Here is a 12,294-nt window from a genome sequence, read left to right on the forward strand (position 1 = left end):
ACAATCCAAAATAAGAGAGTTGGTACAAGAAAATCACGTTGGTTTAAACAAGACTGGTTCAAACCAGCATATTGCAGGTTTGCTCCAAGTAAAATTCACTGAGGGTTAAGTACGTGGACACAGACAAATGCAGGAACCACCACTGCGGTAACCTGTCCACTAACATGATGGCCATTAACCTCATACACTCCCTGGCTCGGTTTAACCAGGTACTAACTTGGAGATGCTTACTGGGTTGTTCCTGTGTGCATTTTGTCCTTGCCTCCCCACCTCCTTCAGCCTCAACCCTTCCCAAAGCCTGTCAAATAATTTTACTCCATGAAAAAACTGTTGAGATTTTTTTGTTGTTGTTCATCATGTATTTTAATCTACTCCATGACTTTTTTTTTTTTTTTTTAAGACAGTTAATGTTTTTATAAGCTTCTGGTTCAAGTTGCACCGGGATTAAGTGTCCTGTTCCAACACTTATAAAAGCACTATTAGTGTATGATTTGGTGGAGTGAGGGGTTGTGTGTGTGTGTGTTTAGGAAAATATGTTACATAACAAATGCCTGTATATAGAAAATAGAGCATTCCCCTCAAGATCAAGCTGGATTTAAATGAAAAGGACACTTAAAGAGTCAAAGAAGACAGTCATATAAAAATCTATCAAATGATAGGTGCTTGTTAAGAGCAGGGAGGTGTGTCTTAGGCTTAGGAATAGAAAGCTGGGGGGGCTATCGGGTCACTAACATGGTAAACTTGAGAGTTACCCAGTAAGTATCCCTGTGTATATATCTATTTTGCCACTTGAAGCAGGCTGCAAAGGAACTGCTAAAAATAAATAAAAATGCACCTAGGATGGGATTTACCAGTTATGGTGTGATCTCTGGTTCCTAAGTGACCCTGATGGAGGAACCCTCTGGCTATCTGTAGCCTCCACACTCATACCCAACTGAGGTTCCCAGTCCAGTGTAACTTCATTTAATGAAGAAGCTAAATATTCCCTAGTGCATTAGCACATTTTTAACTGAAGTAAGAACTATAACCAGATTCTTAAGATTTTTGTATTGAACATGTGAAATCTACTCCTTGTCCTTCCTAATATGCAGGAGAATGTGGCTTGTAGTAATAGCCACACAGTTCCAATTACAACCTAAAACTGAATCATTAGATTTGGGTTCTAAGTAGATCTTAGAGATCTAAATATATGCAAAGAACTGTAGTATTTACCGACTTCAGGTTCATTATTTCTGTAAGCTTAAGTTACCACAAGAATGTCATGCCTAGGGAGGTTTTAAGTCAAACCTCTGAAGTAGTCAAAGATACTGATTAGATTCAATCTATAACTACAGCCCGACTACCTGAAATGGTTTAGCCCTACAAATGGAACCAAACACAAGGCCTTTTGTGTGGTAAAGTTTGCTAGAATTATATAACAAGACTCAACTAAAACGTAGACATTCTTGAGTTTGCAAATTTGGTGTTTTTAAAACCAAACAGTCTAAATTCCTTGGAGGCACACTTTACCCCCAGCTTGTGTTCTATAGGAAAGCCCGTGTGTGGAAAACCCATAGGCAACACCATGTGAAAGTCTAATAAAAGGTTTTGGGAAGGTGGAGACCAAACACATCTAGATGATAGGGAGAAAAAACAAAGAATGTGTTCGTTCTGTATTTAATAATAGCTTTCCCTTCAAACCACCAATCACTTTAAAGAAGATATCAAGCTTTTGCTTGACTGTTTGCCCAACAAGAAGCACCTTAAAAAACGAGTCCGAGAAATGAATGAAAGCTACCTGGGCAGGATAAGGGGAATCCTGGCTTTCCTAGCCCTCCCCTATGTCCTACCTTCTTAGTGTCAGCTTCCTTGAGGCAGCATTTCCAGACCTCTTTAGGTAACCAAATTCCTCTTCTCCTCTAGAAGCCTTCTATTCCTTTGTACCTCTCCTTCATGGTCTTTGTGTATCTCTTGCATTAGATTGCAATTTCCTTGTGTCAGTGTTTTTTCAAACTCTTGTGCATGACACATTGGAAGAAAGGCTTTTAATATGAGTGCTTCATGAACTGTGTGTCCCAAATTAACTTTGCCAGGAGAAGGTACTCAGAGTCATTATTTTTTAATTGTGGTAATGATTCAATAAACTGATAGCGACATACAGGCTAGACAAATTAACCTACGAAGGTAAGAAAATGTTTGTTTTTATACCATTGTGTTGTAACAATTCCGTGGGTATGGAAGCAGATAATTAGTCAGATTTTAAAAAATGGCTGGATGAGAAGTTTAACTTTCATCTGTATGTTATAGTTCTTTGTAAGACTCCCTTTGAAGGATTTCACTTCTTAAACTAGACAACTATAGCTAAGAATAGGTACTTGTTACTAGTCGTAAGACTGAAACATGCCACTAACTTCAACCAGGATGGAATTTCACAGTTCACTGACAATCTGACAACAAACCTTTTTATAAATGGGTGAGAATTAAAGCTGTTGCAAAAATTTATAAGACTCTTCATATCTATAGGAGACTTCTCTGTAGGAGAGAGTTCTGCAGAATCTGGTCAGAAAGCTGCTGAAACCAACAGCAATTCACTCATTTTACTGAACATGTTAAGACATTCAGGTAACTCAGATGAACAGGTAAAGTAGGGCAAGTCCTTAGAAAATAAATTATGTCCAACCTTTTGATTTAGGGAGAAGGAAGTGTCTTCCCCCTCTATAGGAAGTATAAATTATACTGGTCATGAAAAAAAAAAGTCCCAACTCAGAAATTCTTTTTCCAAGTTAAAGTCTGTGTCAAAGCTATCCCAGGCTCACGTTTGAGGCTCTCATTGTGATCTAACAAAATCTTGTTAAAACAGAATTCTTAATGTGTTCTCCATATCCAACATAAGCTGTAGAAGTTGCCTGAAAAATCCATTTCTAACCCTATTTCTCTTCTTGGGCACCAAGTGGCAGTTCACCAGTGTCTGTATCAGTTTCATACTGCTGTGTAACAAATTACCACAAATTAAGCAGTTTGAAAACCTCCACTTATAAGCTCATTATTCTGTAGGTCAGAAATCCGGCATGTCATGGCTGGGTTCTCTGCTCAGGATCTCACCAGGCTGAAATTAAGGTGTTGGCAGGGATGTGCTCTCCACTAAAGTTTAAGATGTTGTTCCAAATGCATTTAGATTGTAGGCAGAATTCAGTTCTTTGCTGTAACACGACTGAGGACCCATTTTCTTATCAGGTGAGGTTGGTTCTCAGTTCCTAGAGGCCATTCCTTGATCAGTGCCCCATGTGCCCCACCCATCACCTAAGCCCCACATCCCTCCTGTAGAATCTTTCTTTCCACCAAGAGCCCAGCCCTCTGTAGGGGCTTACTTGATTAATTCAGGCCCATTTGGGGCCCTGCTTACCAGTGTCCATTTTGTATTTTGTTTCAGGCAGGATTTATCGAGGGAGTCCAGTGAGAGAAGGGAATAAGGAAACACAGTAACTCCATCCTTGTTCACAGACACCATTTTAAGATTATTAACTTTTCCAAGGTGGTTTTGAGTCTTGACCACAAAGATAGTTAGAACAGATGAGGATTTTCAGGTGAGGTTCAGCAATGGTGAAATTGAGCTAACTTAACAAGAACATAGACAGTTCTATCATTTTACTACGTCTCCAAGTTTGGAGCAATCAGTAAAGACCAAGGCTCATCCACATAGGACTAAGGTCAAATGGAACTGTTCCTGACACACAGAGCCTAGATATAAATACTGTTTTCTTTTCCTACCTTCTTTTGCTAGGGACTGCCAGTTTTGAGAGAAATCGTTTGGGTTTGCTGCTTTCCAATATATTCTGTCTTTTTGTTGTTGTTGTTCTTAAATGCAGGTAGTTTAGAAAGCACGCATAGTCTGAGTTCTTCACCACTTTTCCTTGCCTAAGCTCCTTCCTAGCATCCCACCTAGGCAAGGACAAATATTAAAGTCCTGTATCACACCCGTCGAGATTACTGTAAGATACAGTCTTTCATACCAGAGGAAAATAATTATTCATACTAGCCTCCAAAATGCTGGGCACAAATGGCACATTGCACATATAATTTCTTATAGTTCTCTGTAGAGGTCTTTCCTCCCTAGGTTCAACCTTCCCTCCTTAGTTTCATCTCCTATCCCCCAGCACTTCCTCTAAAACAAAACAAAGATAACCAGAATGATCACTCTTAGTCCCACAACAAGCCATTTGTGTTGGGTCTTTCAGAGCTAACTCTGGGACAAGCGGTGTTATTAAAGGAACCCTCAGGTGTTGATGAAGGATAGTGGAAGGCTGCCAGGCTGGGACAAAGGACCACCCCACCCCCAAGAGGAAACCACCTTTGAAAGGATTTTACACCACCTGGAAGGAGCCCTCCACCCTTTCCCTCGTGATAGATAGATGACGAAAACCTGATTGGATGACAGGCTCTTGGAGGGTTAACCTGATTAAAACAGCCCCAAGAGCCCATAAAAACCCCTAGACATAGAAACTTCGTGGCAACGCGCTGCAGTCCCTTTCCTCTTCAGCAGGTTTGAACTGTGGCTCAATAAACTTCGTTATCACTCAGTAAACTTTGCTTTGTTTCTCACCACTCCATCAGGTTTACCAGTTGGTTCTTCGAAGCGGCATAACCAAGAACCATGGGCACTAAAGGAGTAAAAAACTAATGGCAGGTTAAACAAGATGGCACAGTACCAGTAAAAAACTAATAGCAGGTTAAATAAGATAGAAGAGAAGTTCTTTTACTCAGTCTACTATCTGGAAAGGCACTGTTCATCTAAGGACCTAGACTTCTCTATTTGTTTCTCTTAATATGTATAGCTTTCCCCCATAGAATATTTGACCCAAGATAGCTGCTAGAGCTCCTGCTATTACATCCACATTGCAACCAGTTCTGGTCAAGTCTATAAGGTTGGCTTTTGCTCATAGCCAGTAGTTTGAGCCATCTTTATACATTTGATGTTAATCTTTTAAAGCAAGTGTACTTTCAGGTCTTGCAAGATGTCCTCTTGCTCAGATGACTTCAAGGTGTGCAACAGGCTTTTTGAGTCCTTGTTTTCTGTGAAGGCATAAGGATGCATCACTTACAGTGATCGTGCGCAAGCACATTTTAATATCTTGGTGATGGAGATATGATTGAAAAGTATTTCCTTCCTAAGTAGGGACATGATAGAGACCAGTGATCTTGAAATTCTAGGATAAACATCTAATTAATAAAAACAGTATGTGCTTCAGTATAAATTAGTTAGTACTCTAATGTGTATTAAAAGAAATTAAAGGGGCATAAAAATGCTCTGTTTCTCATTTCCCTGTAACTCCTCTGTACCTTCTCTGCCACCTCAGTTGCACACTCCCTTTTCGGGAAGGCAATGCTCTTGACTCAGGGAAGGATAGGATATTACCGCAGAGAGAAATTTCTCGTTACCACCTTGCTCCTGTGTTTCATACAACTTCTCGTAATGCTCCCATGTAAACAAAAGATGGTCATAATGATTCTCATTTTGCAGATGATATTCAATATTCAGTGGCATGCTGAAGGTCATGGCAGTTAGCTGGCAGAGCTGGAACCAAAATCCACTTTAGGCTAACTTCATCAGTTAGACATGACAGTTTTCTCAGTGGGTGATCTTGGGCAAAAATCTGACCTTCATTTGCTCAGGGTCCTAACTGACCCCAGCTACAGTGAGCCCCTCTGCTTTGTTGAAGATACTCTGGTTAAAAGAAGAGGACCGATCCCAATGTTGGACTAGATGAGGTAAATCCTTCCTCTTACCTAGAAGGATTAGCTTTCTTTGAAAGAGTAAAAAAAAAAAAACTGAAAGGTTGGGTTTAGATAAGCCCTGATCTGCAAGGGAAAGGCAACAGTCCTATCATAGCAGTCTGCCAGGAATGTTTATTCTTAAATAATGCTTCAAGGAAATAGCTGGACGTGAACTTCTGGATCTCTTGGGAGTTGTGGGGAGCAGGCCAATGAGTGCTAAGCCATTGCTGCTGATAGAACCACCTTGGAAAAGAAACCAGAGAGCAGCTAGCCCTTCCTGAAGAATAACCACAAGGTGGCTGACCAAGAGCCACATCTCTACTACTTTCTGAAATGGGATGAGGGGGCTCTAATGCAGCAAAATGAGCCCAGAAGTAACAACTAATATCTTGTTTGGCACCAGCCATATTTGTCCTCCTCAGAAGCTGAGCATATGATACCTTGTGGTCTGTGGTGAGGGGACCCATGGCTAACAAATGTGATAGGACTGCGCATGAAATAAGCTACAAGGACCATGACCCAATCATTTTGTTCTCTGACAATGTAGAAAAAAAATTGTTTTTAAAGATTTTATTTATTTGACAGATAGAGATCACAAGTAGGCAGAGAAGCAGGCAGAAAGGAGGAAGCAGGCTCCCCGCTGGGCAGAGAGCCCGATGCGGGCCTCGAACCCAAGACCCTGGGATAATGACAAGAGCCAAAGGCAGAGGCCTTAACCCACTGAGCCACCCAGGTGCCCCGAAAAAAAATTTTTTGATCAAGGGCATGCCTATGTAAAAAGGTAACACTTTAAATGATCTGTGCTCTTTATAATGTTGCTCTAGGCCTATAAAAGAATCTTGTGATAAACTGTAATGCAAACCTGAAGCATTTTCTCTTGTAACAGGCAATGTACCTGAATAATGCTTAATAAAGGTAATGAAGTATCATGAAATTTGGCATCACAGTCTTGTGACTCAAAATCTAGATCTGTAATTTTCTGTTACTGAGTACTTTGGGTCAATTACTTAACCTCTAAATCATCAGCTTTGCCAGCTGGAAAATGTATTCTGATACCACCTGTCTCACAGGACTGTGTGATATATAAACAGAAAAATTTCTTAGCACACTATGTAACACAACTACTAGAATTATTTTAAGTTAATTATTTAATCTTCTAGAATTGGTAATTTACTAGTTGCTTAAAATCTAAGATAGGCTTTAAGAGACTACTGTAGTAGACATGAAAATTTTGCTTGATGTTTTACCTTTTGATGTGAAGATTGTGAAGGGTTCCTTGTCAAAATGAAATCTTATTAACTATGAAGCTTGGATCATGAGAATAAATGACAAAGTAACTGATAAAATCTTCACAAGTTGGGGGCATCAAGGCTTAGAAAAAGAGGATTGGGTAGAAAAAAAAAATGAGTAGAAAAGGAGATTGTTCCAGCTGAGAAGAAAGGAGCAAGCAAAAATGATTGTGGTCTCTCTGAAGGAGCCTGGGGGATCCTGATTTAGAAGAGAAGTAGGAGTGTTGAGATAAAGGAAAAAGATGTACTTAAAATTCCATGGGGTGGAGCCAGGTTTTGGAAAATCAGATTACATAGATAGCAAGTGTGGAATTTCTCATTGTCTTGCTTGCAGTTAAAAAAAAAAAAAAATCACTGTAGTTTGATTAGCAGGGGATTGACGGATGCAGTAAAAAATCTTCCAGAGGCAGAATTGTGAAACTTGGGAAGTTGTGCGTGTTTCCTCTCCACTGCTGAGGCCAAGGATGAACTATGGGATTGTCCCCGGACCTCCCATCTGTGACACTTTCCTCAAGCTGTTATTTCTACTCTTGATTTTTCTACCCACAACAAATGCCATGATCACTTTCTTCAGTGAACGTTGAAAACTAACAGTGAACTCAGGTATTATTCTCTGATGACTTAAGATTAAGTGGTATGGCTTAGTTCTGAGGGAGCCTTCCCCACCCCACGGACCTCAAGATCCGGGCATCTCAGGACCTTGCAGTCCCGTAGGTGGGCGGCCTCAGCGCTGGGCATGGGGGGGGGGGGGGAGGCGGTTTCTGCTGCCTCTGGACTCCAGTGCTCGCGGTTAGTGGTCAGGTTCTAGCCCCTGCTGTTTCTGTAACTGGGATCGCCGTCCACCTCTACTCAGTGTGGTTGCTTCATGTGGATTAATTTATGGAAGCGTCAATCTATGTGTGTTCTGAGTATTTCGATGAGAATGTTACTGGAACGGAAATTTCTTAATCCAGAAGGTAGTGTTTATAATGCATCATTTCCTTGTAGTGAATTGTTTCAAGTTAACACTTGTTTAGATGTTTTTACACTACACTATTTATGCAGTGGTTTACAGAATTCATGGAATTATTTTTACCAGTCCAGGAATTAATTAAAACTTTGAATTAAAAAAAAATGGTATGGCTAAGGAGAAAACACAGTGAGATTCTGGGGTAAGGGCTTGTAGAAGGATTTCTTCCTGTGAATGAATGAATGAGCAAACTAATTAATTTAAAAGGATATATATTTATTATATTTACTATATATAGCTATATGTAGTATATATATAGTTACAAAAATTTAATTAATAAATTAAAAAAAATTAAGGGGCTACTTTGTAGTAGGCACTATTTAAGACCTTGGAGATAGAACAAAATAGTGACCCACCCAAAGAGATTAAACCAAGATCACTGGCTATACTGCACCTTTTAGAAGCTCATTAAAATATAAAAAGACTCCACCCAGCTCTATCAAATCCGAAGGGGGTGGAGCCCAGAAGTCTGATTCCATAAACTCAAATGATTCTAATGCTTGCTGAAGTTTGATAACCACTATCCTAGATTTATTATATGGATAGAATTTGAAACGTCACAGGTTTACTACCTGAGGCTGGGAGTGGAAGACCGGGGAGCAGCTGAACAGATAAAGGCCTTTCGGTTACCACTCTACTCTTTGGCTTTTTCCCTGAAGGGAAATACCCAGGATTACAAAGGTGAGCTTTCTCTGAATACAGTTTCCATAGTCATGGTTTTCTTTAAATATCTAGACTTGATCTTAATGTTTATGGAAGATTTAATGTATATTATGGAATGTAACCATATAAAAAATGAGAAAGCCAAGTCAGAGAAAAAAAATGAAATTAAGAAAAATGAAATAAGTGTTGGTAAGTTTAGCACATAGTCAACATTCTAGGAAGACACACTATTCTCCAACTTTCCTTTCTCTTGTTTTCTGTAAAAATATCTAATCTCTCTTTTCACTGTCCTCTTATTTCCTTTTAACTTTATGCTGATTTAAAACATTTTTTAAAAAAAATATTTATTGAGCATCTAGTATGTCAGGTGCAGATACATCTAAGGAACTTTAGTTTCTTGTGGATAGAGAGTGGCCAACAAATATATTCGTTCATACTTTGTATTAGATACAAAGAAAATGAGAATATGAATGGTGGGAGGGTATTTCCAATTAGGTATTTCTAAAAGGGCCTTTTGAAGGGACATTTGAACTGAGAACTGAAGGTAAGAAAAAAGGAACTAGAATTATAAAAATATGAGAGAAAATCATTGCCAAGTTAAAGAGCGCAGATAGATTTATCATCATAACTGGAATGGACAATGGTTCGGGGAAGCTAGAGGTGAGATTATATGCAGGCAGGAAGACCACAGAGAACTTGGTTAGCCATTTGGATTATATCCTAAGTGTACTGGAAAGTTGTTAGAAACCTTGATTTAGGTTTAAAATAGTACTCTGGTCGAGCTGAGGATATGGAGGTGTGAGTAGGGGCAGGGCTGAACATAAACTAGTTGAGATGTTATAAATGAACGAATTTTAGGGTGAGCTGGGGAAAGGAAGGCATTGGTTGAAATCCTGGATAGTGTTTTAGAATTGCTAATTTGGGGTACTTACTAGACATTTAATTGCAAATGAGTTGGAAGTATTGTATGGAGGTAGAAGATTAAATTGGATAGTGGTACTTAAGTTTTTGGATATATAATTATCTGGGGAGACACTGGAACTAGAATAAGGGATTAGAATTGACCCTTGAAGCACCCCAAAACTTAGAGGCTCTGGAGGATGTGAGCTCAAAAAAGGTTGCTGAGAAGCAGGCCAGTAAAGTAGGAGGGATATCAGATCTATGATCTTGATAGCAAAGGAAAGAAAGCATTCCAAGAGGAGGGTCTTAGTCAACTTTGTTAACTGCTGCTGAGAAATCAAGTAAGATAAAGCCAGGAATGGCTGCTGGATTGTGAATGTGTTCGTTTGGCAACTGATCAGTCTTTTCAGTTGAGTGGTCTGGGCCTTGTTCAGGGAAGCAAAACAAAGGAAACTACAAGGAGGTTCAAGAACCCAAGCAGTAAAACAGAAATTGGAGCAAATTCAAAATGGATGGCAAGGAGAGAGAAAATATTTGCAATTTGTGTAACAAGGGAATGCTCTTTTCACTGTATAAATAGCTCTTAAAATGAAGGAAAAAAGACCACAAAAACCTAGTAAAAGAAAACGGGTAAAAGTCTAAAACATATAGTTCACAGAAAAAAGAAATGAAATAGCCCTTTAGCATATGAAAATAAAATGTAGGGGCGCCTGGGTGGGATGGGCAGTTAAGCAGACAACACTTGATTTTGTCTCAGGTCAAGATCTCAGGTGCGCACGGAGATAAAGCCCCATGTTGGAAGCACGCAGTCTGCTTGAGATTCTCTCTCCTTCCTCTGCCCCTTCCCCCTGCTGCTCACACTCATGCACACTCTCTCTCTAAAATAAATATATATATATAAAATGTAAACTGAAAATATATAAAGATACCATTTCTCACCTACCAAGTGGGCAAAAAATTTGACACCCTTTCTCATGTTGCTTGGAATGCAAAATTGTACAACCTTATGATTGGAATCTGGAAAAATGTACCAAAATTATAGGTATATTTTTACCAGGAATCCCATTTCTAAGGAATATGCCTTCTCTGAACTTTGGCCTCATGACTACTCTGCACTCAAATTATTGATGAAGAGCCCAAAAAGCATTTTGTTTGTCCTATCTGTAGTCCCTGTATTACAAGTTAAAACTTAGTTTTAAAAAAAGTAACAACTTATTAAAAGTAAACCTAACATTTTTATGAGGAATCCTCTGAGTGGCATGGTTTTACAATTTTGCAAATCTCTTTAATTTCTGGTTCATTCAGTAGCTGTTACCTATTACATCTGCTCCAGCATTCCATCTATTGCAATGCTATTTTACTTGAAATGTATGAAGAACATCTGTCCTCATACAAGTACATTGTTGGAATAGGAGAGCATATTCTAATAGCTTTTTTTCAGGTAATTGTGACTTTTCTTCCTGAAATCACCAATAATGTTTTCTGTTATATTAAAATATTGGTCTATCTTACACTTTGCATCCACATTTTACCCTTGCATAATCTCGTAATACCATGTATTGGTCTTTCAGAAAATACTGGTTCACTGAGTTTTCAGACTTTCCACATGTTGATGTATTTCAATATACAATATCCAAGTCACATTTGTTAATATCACCACCAACTTTGTCAGAAAAGAAGCTGTCAAAGTCTTGAGAAGCTGTCAGGCTTACAGTAGTGGATACAAGTTTTCCAAAGCCAGAATTTTATCATTGACAACTAAGACACTCAGTTGGTTTCCTTGAAATGACAGGGTCACTCTGTTAGTGTTTGAGAAAATATCTTCCAATTTGCTACATCTGAATAACCACATTTGTCTCATTTCTTCTTTCAACAAAAAAATGTTCTGTGAAAAAGTGTGGCTAGTATGGCTTGTAACTTAGTTATAGAAAGTGTTTTTCTTGAAACAACCACTGTATTCCTATATGCAGCATAAGTGCTTTATACATAATTTTCATTTTGTCACCCAGAATAGCAATTAAATCCTGTACTCAAAAGTGGAATTAAGAAATTAAGAATACTCAAGTAAAAAAAAAATTAACTAGGAGTATGCAAGTATGTAGAAATTGAAAAATACAGTACAGGGGTGCCTTTGTGGCTCAGTCAGCTAAGCATCTGCCTACAGCTTAGGTCATGATCCTGGGTTGTGGGATCAATGCAGCGTATTGCTCCCTGCTCAGCGGGGAGTCTGCTTCTCCATCTGCCCCTCCCCCCAACTCATGCTTGTGTGCTCGCTCTCTCTCTGAAATAAAAAAAAATTTCAAAAAGAAAAAAAGAAAAATACAATACATGACAACAGTTGGTGCTACTTCCTTGATTAATGGAAAGATGCCAACAGTTTTAGCCATGATTAGTGCACATGTCAACATGGTAAAAAGGCAAATCAAGTCTTGAGAACCACACTGTGAAAACGGCTGCTTTATTTATATTTATCCTAACAAATAACGAAGTTATCTCATATATACAGTTAATCAACTTCAGAATTATAAAAATGTTTTGCATATCTTAAAAATAATGAAAGGACAGGAGGTCTAGTTAATGGCCAGGTTTCAGTGGTAGTGAGAGCATGGTGGGGGGGCAGGGGAGAAGGTAGTAAATTCACAGATTAGGGGGTTTTTAGGTCTGTCAGGTTGATTTGTTTCA

This window comes from Martes martes (genome assembly GCF_963455335.1).
Source record: "Martes martes genome assembly, chromosome: 2".
Lineage (NCBI taxonomy): Eukaryota > Metazoa > Chordata > Mammalia > Carnivora > Mustelidae > Martes > Martes martes.